The sequence below is a fragment of the Arachis ipaensis genome, chromosome B3 (genome assembly GCF_059453495.1).
Source record: "Arachis ipaensis isolate K30076 ecotype BB chromosome B3, ASM5945349v1, whole genome shotgun sequence".
NCBI lineage: Eukaryota > Viridiplantae > Streptophyta > Magnoliopsida > Fabales > Fabaceae > Arachis > Arachis ipaensis.
This window is the reverse complement of record NC_142438.1, coordinates 20,625,795-20,635,770: the sequence shown is the minus strand read 5'-3', so window position 1 is coordinate 20,635,770 and position 9,976 is coordinate 20,625,795. Positions and strand designations below refer to the sequence as shown.

Genomic DNA, 9,976 nt, shown 5'->3' with positions numbered 1-9,976 from the left:
AAAAAGTGATTGGAGAAGAGTGATCGAAAGTGAGAGCACAAGGTTGTGACAAGGGGATTAAGCAAAAAAGTGATAGCGAGAAGTGGTATATATCTCGTTTTGTTGAGGAGCACAACCACGAGCTGTTGATGTCAAAGTTCGTAGAATACTTGTGGTCACAGAAAGATTTCAAATTTTAATAAAATTCAGCTTAATAGCATGAGGGAAGTGCGCATAAGTATCCCAAAGATATACAAATCATTTGCCGTCCAAGTGGGGGGGGGGCTTCAAATTGGATCCATTTACTAAGCAAGACATGTATAATGAGCTTAGGCGGCAACGAGCACTGCAAAAAGGTGATGTTAATGTTACAATACGATTTGTGGAGGGAATGGGACGTGAATGAAAAAATGTGTTGGCGGTGATTACCGTATATTCAGAAAGATTACAGTATATTCAGTGATGTCCTCACATTTGATGTAATGTATGGGCATAACAAGTACAACTTACCCATTGCGGTATTTTCTGGGGTTAACCACCATTGTGTTTTTGGCACCGCCATGGTTTCTAATGAGTCACAAGAGTCGTACATTTGGGTATTGCAGAAGGTGTTGGAATGCATGCAAGTAAAAACACCTAAGGCAATTATCATAGACGGAGATCCGGTGATGAGAGTTGCTATCCAAGATGTTTTTCCTGATGCCCATCATAGATTGTGCGCGTGGCACCTACTGAGGAATGCCACACCAATATTTATCAACCACGATTCTCACAGTTGTTTAGACTATGCACGTTGGCTGATACAGAGATTAGTGAGTTTAAGCATTGGTAGGATGCCATGGTGGAAGAGTGTGGGGTAAGGGAGGTTGACATGGTTAATGATTTGTATGGTAAAAAGCATGCATGGGCAACAATATATATATTAGAAGCCGGTTTTTTGCCAGGATAAGGACATCACAGTGTAAGTCTTTACATGAGAAGTTGGGCAGGTTTGTTGAGAGCAGCTATGGGATATTAGAGTTTGTAACAAACTTTGACAGATGTGTTGACTTTTTACGAGACAATGAAGAGGAACTTGATTTTCGATCTTGCTTTAGGTCCCCTATATTGCATCAGTTTGTTGAGTTGGAGAAATCTGCTGTAATAAAATTCACAAGGGAGATATTTTTTAGAGTGAGAGAGTCCCTACAACGATGTGTTTGAGTTAGCATAATTGGGTCCAATAGTATCAGAGACGGCGAGGTTCATTTCCTTTAGAAATGCCGTTGCCTGGGGTTGAGCTGGCAAGTAGTTAATAAAGTTAAAGGTCAGAAATTTTGATGTAGTTGTTTGAGGATGGAATCATTTGGTTTACCATGTGTGAACATATTGGCGGTCTTAGTTAGGTTGGATGTCGGTGTGCTTCTACATAACCTAGTTCTGCAAAGGTGGTCTAAGAATGCGAAGAATGATGTTGGCTTGTTGTTAGCAGTAAACGATTCGGTTAACGCGACCGTTTTGTACAAGAGAGGAGTCTGCGGACTTGTTCATTGTGCAAGCGGTTCGCAAAGTTTTCATGTTTGAGCGAGGAAGACTACAAGCTTTTTTTTTTTTTTGCGGAGAAGATGGTGAGCAGAGGCAGAGCTAGACTAATTATTTAGGGGTCCATAATTCAAATAGCCAAATAAATTCCTATAATTAAAGATGTACTTAGCAAAAGTGCAAATTACAATTTATAATCTTTATGAAATATAAAAGTTATATTTCAATTCAAAATAAGATATTTAAAATTTCAATAATACAAAATTATAATTAAATAGTTAAAAAAAACTAAATAAACAAAATAACGATATTCTGCTCTTAAATGTCCATATCATCATCTCCATGCGAATGTTTTTTTTCCCTAGGTCCGAAGGTTGTTTCCTAGAGCTTCCTTCGAGGAAATGTTGATCATCCCCTCCCATTATTTGAGCGATAATAGAAGAAGTGATGTTGTGGTTGATGTCAATCACAGAAACAAATTCTCCATTTTCATACTTCTTGGCAAGAACATTTTGTATCTTACTAAATTTTTTCCAATAATCTTAATATTTTTCTTCCTCATTTTTCTTGTTGGTAACACTGTCCACGTCTGTTGAGCGAGGTTGGGTGCTATTAATAATCACAGCTTGCTTATTTTTCTGTTTCATTTAATTCTGATTTCCTTATTCAGTAACCTTCTCCTTTGTGTATGGGACCCTGTATTTGTCTTTATGAAGAGTCTTTGGGATATTATAGACTTATAGTTGTTGCATCTGCCCATTTGTTGAGTAGATTTTTCACTTACTATTGTCCATCTATTAACACAATTTTAACTCTTCTCGTCATCTAGTGCAATGCACCTTCATATTAAATGTCTATGACTCTCCAATTTGCAATAACTTGTTACACTTGCTACAATTTAACTAGAAACTTTTTTCACACAATAAACACATATTTTCACATCACTACCATATTAATGTTTGTTTATACAAAAAAAAAACATATCTTACCACGTTAAAATTTTTTCCTGTCGTGCTAAAAGATTTAATGTCCAGTTCTCCAAAATTGGTAACTACTACATTTTTAATTTTACCACATACAAACTAATAAATTCACAAATTTAAAATTTAAATAATTAATTAACTCACGCAAAAATTGGATCTAAGTCACAGCAACCATACAATTCCTACTAATACCCAAAAATATTCATTGTCTTAATGCCTATTTATTTTCTTCGGTTGACCCCAAAAAAATGGGTATTCGCTTTTACAAAGCCTTACAAGTGTTTTCTAATAAAATTTCATCCATCTTATTTTCGCCCCATTACTCTCATTAGTCGCCTTCACTTGGCGTGGTCTCCCAAACAACAAACCCACACATTGGCCGCACATGAATGGTAACAAAAATTACTTTTTCTCAATTACTATCATAAACCGAAGGAAAAGTATAGGTAGACAATGAAAATACTAAACAATGTGAACAATAAATATATCGGATGTTCATTTTACTAGGTGTACGGATGGTTATTTTAATATTAAGATTTAGGTGGGTAATTTAAAAGTGTAGTATGTTTTTATTTGATTGGTGGTTGTTCATGTTGTTCAAGATGATCATTGTTTACCTAGCACTCCCCTAAACTGAATTATATACATGAACAACATCTCCTGTGAATGCACATATGTAACACTCACCGGAATCTTCACCATACACTACTCATTACGGTTAAATTTAAATGATAAAGTGCACTGGTACATTGGTACATGTGAAAATTTTCTGATAAAATATGTTTTATATTTAATTTGTGGTATTATGGTTGGTTGCTATTAGTTAGATAGTAATAGTAGCAAATGGAATTTTACTTTATGATATGACTCAAAACAAATATATGAGTTTGATAAAAAAAAATAGAAGAGTAATTTATTTTAAAATAGAATAAAAAGTAAATCTGTAACAGCCCAGACCACCCGCTAGCACAATATTGTCCGCTTTGGCACACAAGGTCTCACGGTTTTTCCTTTGACGATAGGGATGATAGCCGAAGTCCCCCACACTTACTCGTCAAAACGCGTCATGCTAGGGAGAGGTATCCACACCCTTATAAGGCATGCTTCGTTCCCCTCCCTAACCGATGTGGGACCTTACAAAATCCATGATTAAAAAAATATTTAAACTAAATAAAAAAGGGCTGCAAAAAATTCAAATAGCATTTGTATAACGAAGAAGAAGAGGAAAGCAAAATACATAATGAAGAAGAAGAAAGTCATGTCCAACGCTAGACTATTTTCAGTGTCATTATTTTATTTAATTTCTTTGTACACAATTCTTGGTAAAATTTCAATATATATATATATATATATAATATTGTTCTTGAGTAGATGGCGTTGGGTGGTTCCAACCATATCGCACAGTGTGAGATACATTGGCATCAGCTGTTGCAGCGCACGAGGCCACATGGCAAGCAGAAAACCATCTCGCGATTTGAGAGAGAAGTTTATCAGTATGTCGCCTGTTGCGAGGAGCTATGATGGCCATATCCATCGTCAATTAGCCTCTATCCTCCATATTTTTGTACAACACCAATTAACAAGTTATTTGAAAATTAAATTCTGTGTAAGATGTTGCAATGCTGTAGTAGGCAAACAAAAAAAAAACAAAATAAACAAAGAGAGAACTTAAAATCCTAAATAGTAAGTACACACAAATTTATTCTAAATAAAAAAATGTTTAATTATTCTGCAGGTTCTTGTAGTTTCACTTAATTTTCAATTAGGTCCCTATATTTTTTTTTCTTTTCAATTGAGTCTCTATACATTAATTTTTTTTTTCAATTTAGTTCCTATTAACGTTAAACGTCAAAAAAATATTAGTGAATTGTGAAATTACTTGTATACTCTTAGGGACCCAATTAAAAAGAAAAAAAGTATAGAGACCTAATTGAAAATTCGGTGAAACTATAAATATTCAATGAAAGATATTCCTATAATCCCTATTCAATAATTCAACGACATTAAAGATATTTCTATAATCCCTTTTATTTTGTCACTATCATTCTTTTGCTTATTTATATACAAATTGTACTAGAAATACCTTCTCTCTCTCTCTTTTTTATTTTCAAAATACCTTATCTTAAGAACATACAAAAAAAGGAATGGATAAAATGAAATAGAAATAATAGTAATAAGTATATATAAAATTCAGTTTTCATTGTTCAAGTATTTATTATGATCATGTAACATTTTACATTTGTGTGGATTCATGGAATATAGTTTGTGTCTTTATCATATCATGGTACACCATAGAAAACCATAAAACTATGTAATTTATGTTATTGAAATTCGAAATCTAAAAACGAAAACCATAGAAAACCACAAGGTTATTTAATTTGTGTTATTGCATCCTCTCTCCCTTTGAACTAGTATAGGGTCAACAATAATATTGATAACGGCCGATTTCTGAGCCGAGAAGGATTCTAAAAGAGAAGACTTGAGTTCATCAGGTGTCCTAACAAGATAGCTTTTTCCACCAAAAGCTTCAATCAAAGCATGGTAGCCTGCTTTCGGAACAAAGGAAGTCAGAGCAAGATCATCTTTATGAGGTCCATTCATATCTTCGGGGGATTCTCCAGTCACTACCATATACATCTCTATTGTTAAAAACAATTATAGGTAACTGGTACCGAACCAATGTCTGGGGTGAAAAAAGAAAAAAGGATTAATCATCAAACAATTACAAGAACAATTTATTGCATATAAAAACAAATATATGCAACCATATGATCATATCAACATAATGAATTCATCAAAGAGTTATAACTTGCCATTCAATACAAAAATATAAACGATCAAACATATTTCAAATAATTACACTTAAAAAAACTGTTATTAAAATCTCAAAATACCACCAACTTATTCATGGAAAAAAATTTGACAATTTTATTACCACATTAGTCTAACAAACTCATTTCTTGAGCAAGACTCAAAAACAGAAAGAGTAAACTACCATTTCTACCCACGAAAGTTGAAACGCTGACACATCTACCCATAAAAAAAGGAAATTACCATTTGTACCCATAAAACATGAGTTCCATATAACAAAATTATCCAAACACTAAAAAAATCACATAAAAATCCCAAATTACCATTATCATCATCTACATCATCTTTTTCCCTCCACCACTACCACCACTAACCCCATCTTCTCTCTCTCTCTCTCTCTCTCTCTCTCTCTCTCTCTCTCTCTCTCTCTCTCTCTCTCTCTCTCTCTCTCTCTCCCCTTCCATTTTTTGAGCTCGTCGCTGCCGCTAGAGTCCATCAACTCTACCAACTCCTTCCTCTCTCTCTCTTTCTCTCTCTTTCCTTCTGTATTTTGCTTCTCTCTCTTTTACTTCTTCGAATGGTTGCGTGATTGATGAGCGGATAATTTATACGCTTTTTGGCATTGTTTTTAGTATGTTTTTAGTAGAATCTAGTTACTTTTAGGGATGTTTTCATTAGTTTTTATGTTAAATTCACATTTCTGGACTTTACTATGAGTTTGTGTATTTTTCTGTGATTTCAGATATTTTCTGGCTGAAATTGAGGGACTTGAGCAAAAATCAGATTCAGAGGTTGAAGAAGGATTGCTGATGCTGTTGGATTCTGACCTCCCTGCACTCAAAGTGGATTTTCTGGAGCTACAGAACTCGAAATGGCGCGCTTCCAATTGCGTTGGAAAGTAGATATCCAGGGCTTTCCAGCAATATATAATAGTCTATACTTTGGCCAAGAATAGACGACACAAACTGGCGTTCAACGCCAGCTCTCTGCCCAATTCTGGCATCCAGCGCCAGAAAAGGATCCAAAACCAGAGTTGAACGCCCAAACTGGCACAAATGCTGGCGTTCAACTCCAAGAAGGACCTCTACACGTGCAACACTCAAGCTCAGCCCAAGCACACACCAAGTGGGCCCCGGAAGTGGATTTATGCATCAATTACTTATTTCTGTAAACCCTAGTGACTAGTTTATTATAAATAGAACTTTTTATCATTGTATTCACAGTCTTGGTTACTCCGGTTCCCCTCTGGGGCCGAGACCAATGAACTCCATTATCACTTATGTATTTTTAACGGTAGAGTTTCTGTACTCCATAGATTAAGGTGTGGAGCTCTGCTGTTCCTCAAAGATTAATGCAAAGTACTACTGTTTTCTATTCAATTCATCTTATTTCGCTTCCAAGATATTCATTCGCACCTCAACCTGAATGTGATGAACGTGACAATCATCATCATTCCCTATGAACGCGTGCCTAACAACCACTTCCGTTCTACATTAGATTGAATGAGTATCTCTTAGATCTCTTAATCAGAATCTTCGTGGTGTAAGCTAGAATGATGGCGGCATTCAAGAGAATCCGGAAAGTCTAAACCTTGTCTGTGGTATTCCGAGTAGGATTCAATGATTGAATGACTGTGACGAGCTTCAAACTCGCGATTGCTGGGCGTAGTGACAGACGCAAAAGGATAGTAAATCATATTCCAGCATGATCGAGAACCGACAGATGAATAGCCGTGCCGTGACAGGGTGCGTTGACCATTTTCACTGAGAGGATAGGATGTAAACCATTGACAAGGGTGATGCCTCCAGACGATTAGCCGTGCCGTGATAGGGCATTTGGATCATTTTCCCGAGAGAAGACCGAAAGTAGCCATTGACAATGGTGATGCATCACATAAAACCAGCCATGGAAAGGAGTAAGACTGATTGGGTGAAGATAGCAGGAAAGCAGAGGTTCAGAGGAATGAAAGCATCTCTATTCGCTTATCTGAAATTCTCACCAATGATTTACATAAGTATTTCTATCCCTGTTTTATTAATTAATTTTTGAAAACCCCATTACTATTTCATATCCGCCTGACTGAGATTTACAAGGTGACCATAGCTTGCTTCATACCAACAATCTCCGTGGGATTCGACCCTTACTCATGTAAGGTATTACTTGGACGACCCAGTGTACTTGCTGGTTAGTTGTGCGAAGTTGTGAACCATGGTATTGGCATCATGTTTTTGGTGCCATTACCAGGGAAAGAAAGAGCGATGAATTTTACATAATTAAAGTGTAATCACAATTTCTGCGCACCAAGTTTTTGGCGCCGTTGCCGGGGATTGTTCGAGTTTGGACAACTGACGGTTCATCTTGTTGCTCAGATTAGGTAATTTTCTTTTTGTTTTGTTTTCAAAAATTTTTCAAAAATCTTTCAAAAATTTCTCATCTATTTTCGAAAAAAAATATAAAAAAATTAGAAAATCATAAAAATCAAAAATATTTTTGTGTTCCTGTTTGAGTCTTGAGTCATGTTATAAGTTTGGTGTCAATTGCATGTGTATCTTGCATTTTTTTTCGAAAATTTCATGCATTCATGGTGTTATTCATGATCCTCAAGTTGTTCTTGGTAAGTCTTCTTGTTTGATCTTTGCATTTGCATGTTTTGTGTCTTTTCTTGTTTTTCATATGCATTCTTGAATTCTTAGTGCCTAAGCATTAAAGAATTCTAAGTTTGGTGTCTTGCATATTTTCTTTGCATTAAAAATTTTTCAAAAATGTGTTCTTGATGTTCATCATGATCTTCAAAGTGTTCTTGGTGTTCATCTTGACATTCATAGCATTCTTGCATGCATTCATTGTTTTGATCCAAAATTTTCATGCATTGCATCATTTTTCTTGTTTTTTCTCTCTCATCATAAAAATTCAAAAAAACTAAAAAAAAAATATCTCTCCCTTTTTCTCTCTCATAAATTCGAAAATTAGATTTGACTTTTTCAAAAAATTTTAAAATCTAGTTGTTTTTATGAGTCAAATCAAATTTTCAATTTAAAAATATTATCTTTTTCAAAATCTTTTTCAAAAATCAAATCTTTTTCAATTTTCTTAGTTATTTTCGAAAATTCTAAAAACATTTTTCAAAAATATTTTTCTTATTTTTATATCAAATTTTCGAAAATAACATCACCAATTAATGTTTTGATTCAAAAATTTCAAGTTTGTTACTTACTTGTTAAGAAAGTTTCAAACTTTAAGTTCTAGAATCATATCTTGTGATTTCTTGTGAATCAAGTCATTAATTGTGATTTAAAAAAAAATCAAATCTTTTTCAAAAACTAATTTCAATCATATCTTTTCAAAAATATCTTCTTATCTTATCTTTTTCAAAAATTTGATTTCAAAATATTTTTTCTAACTTCCTAACTTCTTATCTTTTCAAAATTTGTTTCAACTAACTAACTAACTTTTTGTTTGTTTCTTATCTTTTTCAAAACTACCTAACTAACTCTCTCTCTCTAATTTTTGAAAATATCTTCCCTCTTTTTCAAAATTTCTTTTTAATTAATTAATTATTTTAATTTTTTTTTAATTTTCAAAAATTACTAACCTTTTTCAAAAACTATTTTCGAAAATCACTAACTCTTTTTTCAAAAATAATTTTCGAAAATTCTCTTCTCTCTCATCTCCTTCTATTTGTTTATTCATCTACTAACATCTCTCCCTCATTCACAAAAAAAAAAGAGGATCTCTATTATTATTATTTTTCTGTGCCCTCTTCTTTGTCATATGAGCATGAGCAAGGACAAGAATATTCTTGTTGAAGCAGATCCAGAACCTGAAAGGACTCTGAAGAGGAAACTAAGAGAAGCTGAATTACAACAAACCAGCAAGCACCTGTCAGAAATTATCAAACAGGAAAAGAAGATGGCAGCTGAAAATAATAATAATGCAAGGAGAATGCTTGGTGACTTTACTGCACCTAATTCCAATTTACATGGAAGAAGCATCTTCATTCCTGCCATTGGAGCAAACAATTTTGAGCTGAAACCTCAGCTAGTTTCTCTAATGCAGCAGAACTGCAAGTTTCATGGACTTCCATCCGAAGATCCTTTTCAGTTCTTAACTGAATTCTTGCAGATCTGTGATGCTGTAAAGACTAATGGAGTAGATCCTGAAGTCTACAGGCTCATGCTTTTTCCTTTTGCTGTAAGAGACAGAGCTAGAGTGTGGTTGGATTCTCAACCCAAAGACAGCCTGAACTCTTGGGATAAGCTGGTCACGGCTTTCTTAGCCAAGTTCTTTCCTCCTCAAAAGCTGAGCAAGCTTAGAGTGGATGTTCAAACCTTCAAACAAAAAGATGGTGAATCCCTCTATGAAGCTTGGGAAAGATACAAACAGTTGACTAAAAAGTGTCCCTCTAACATGCTTTCAGAATGGACCATCCTGGATATATTCTATGATGGTTTATCTGAGCTATCAAAGATGTTATTGGACACCTCTGCAGGTGGATCCATTCACCTAAAGAAAACGCCTGCAGAAGCTCAAGAGCTCATTGACATGGTTGCTAATAACCAGTTCATGTACACTTCTGAAAGGAATCCTGTGAGTAATGGGACGCCTATGAAGAAGGGAGTTCTTGAAATTGATACTCTGAATGCCATATTGGCTCAGAATAAAATATTGACTCAGCAAGTCAA

The 9,976-nt window shown here is 34.6% G+C and overlaps 1 non-coding gene across 1 annotated transcript; it reads right to left on the bottom strand.

Annotated features, from left to right (window-relative positions):
• Window positions 1–9,599: 9,599 nt before the first annotated feature.
• Window positions 9,600–9,707, bottom strand: LOC148569997 (small nucleolar RNA R71). Its single transcript, XR_015908316.1, has one exon. It is a non-coding gene; the product is annotated as a small nucleolar RNA R71 (small nucleolar RNA).
• Window positions 9,708–9,976: the final 269 nt, after the last annotated feature.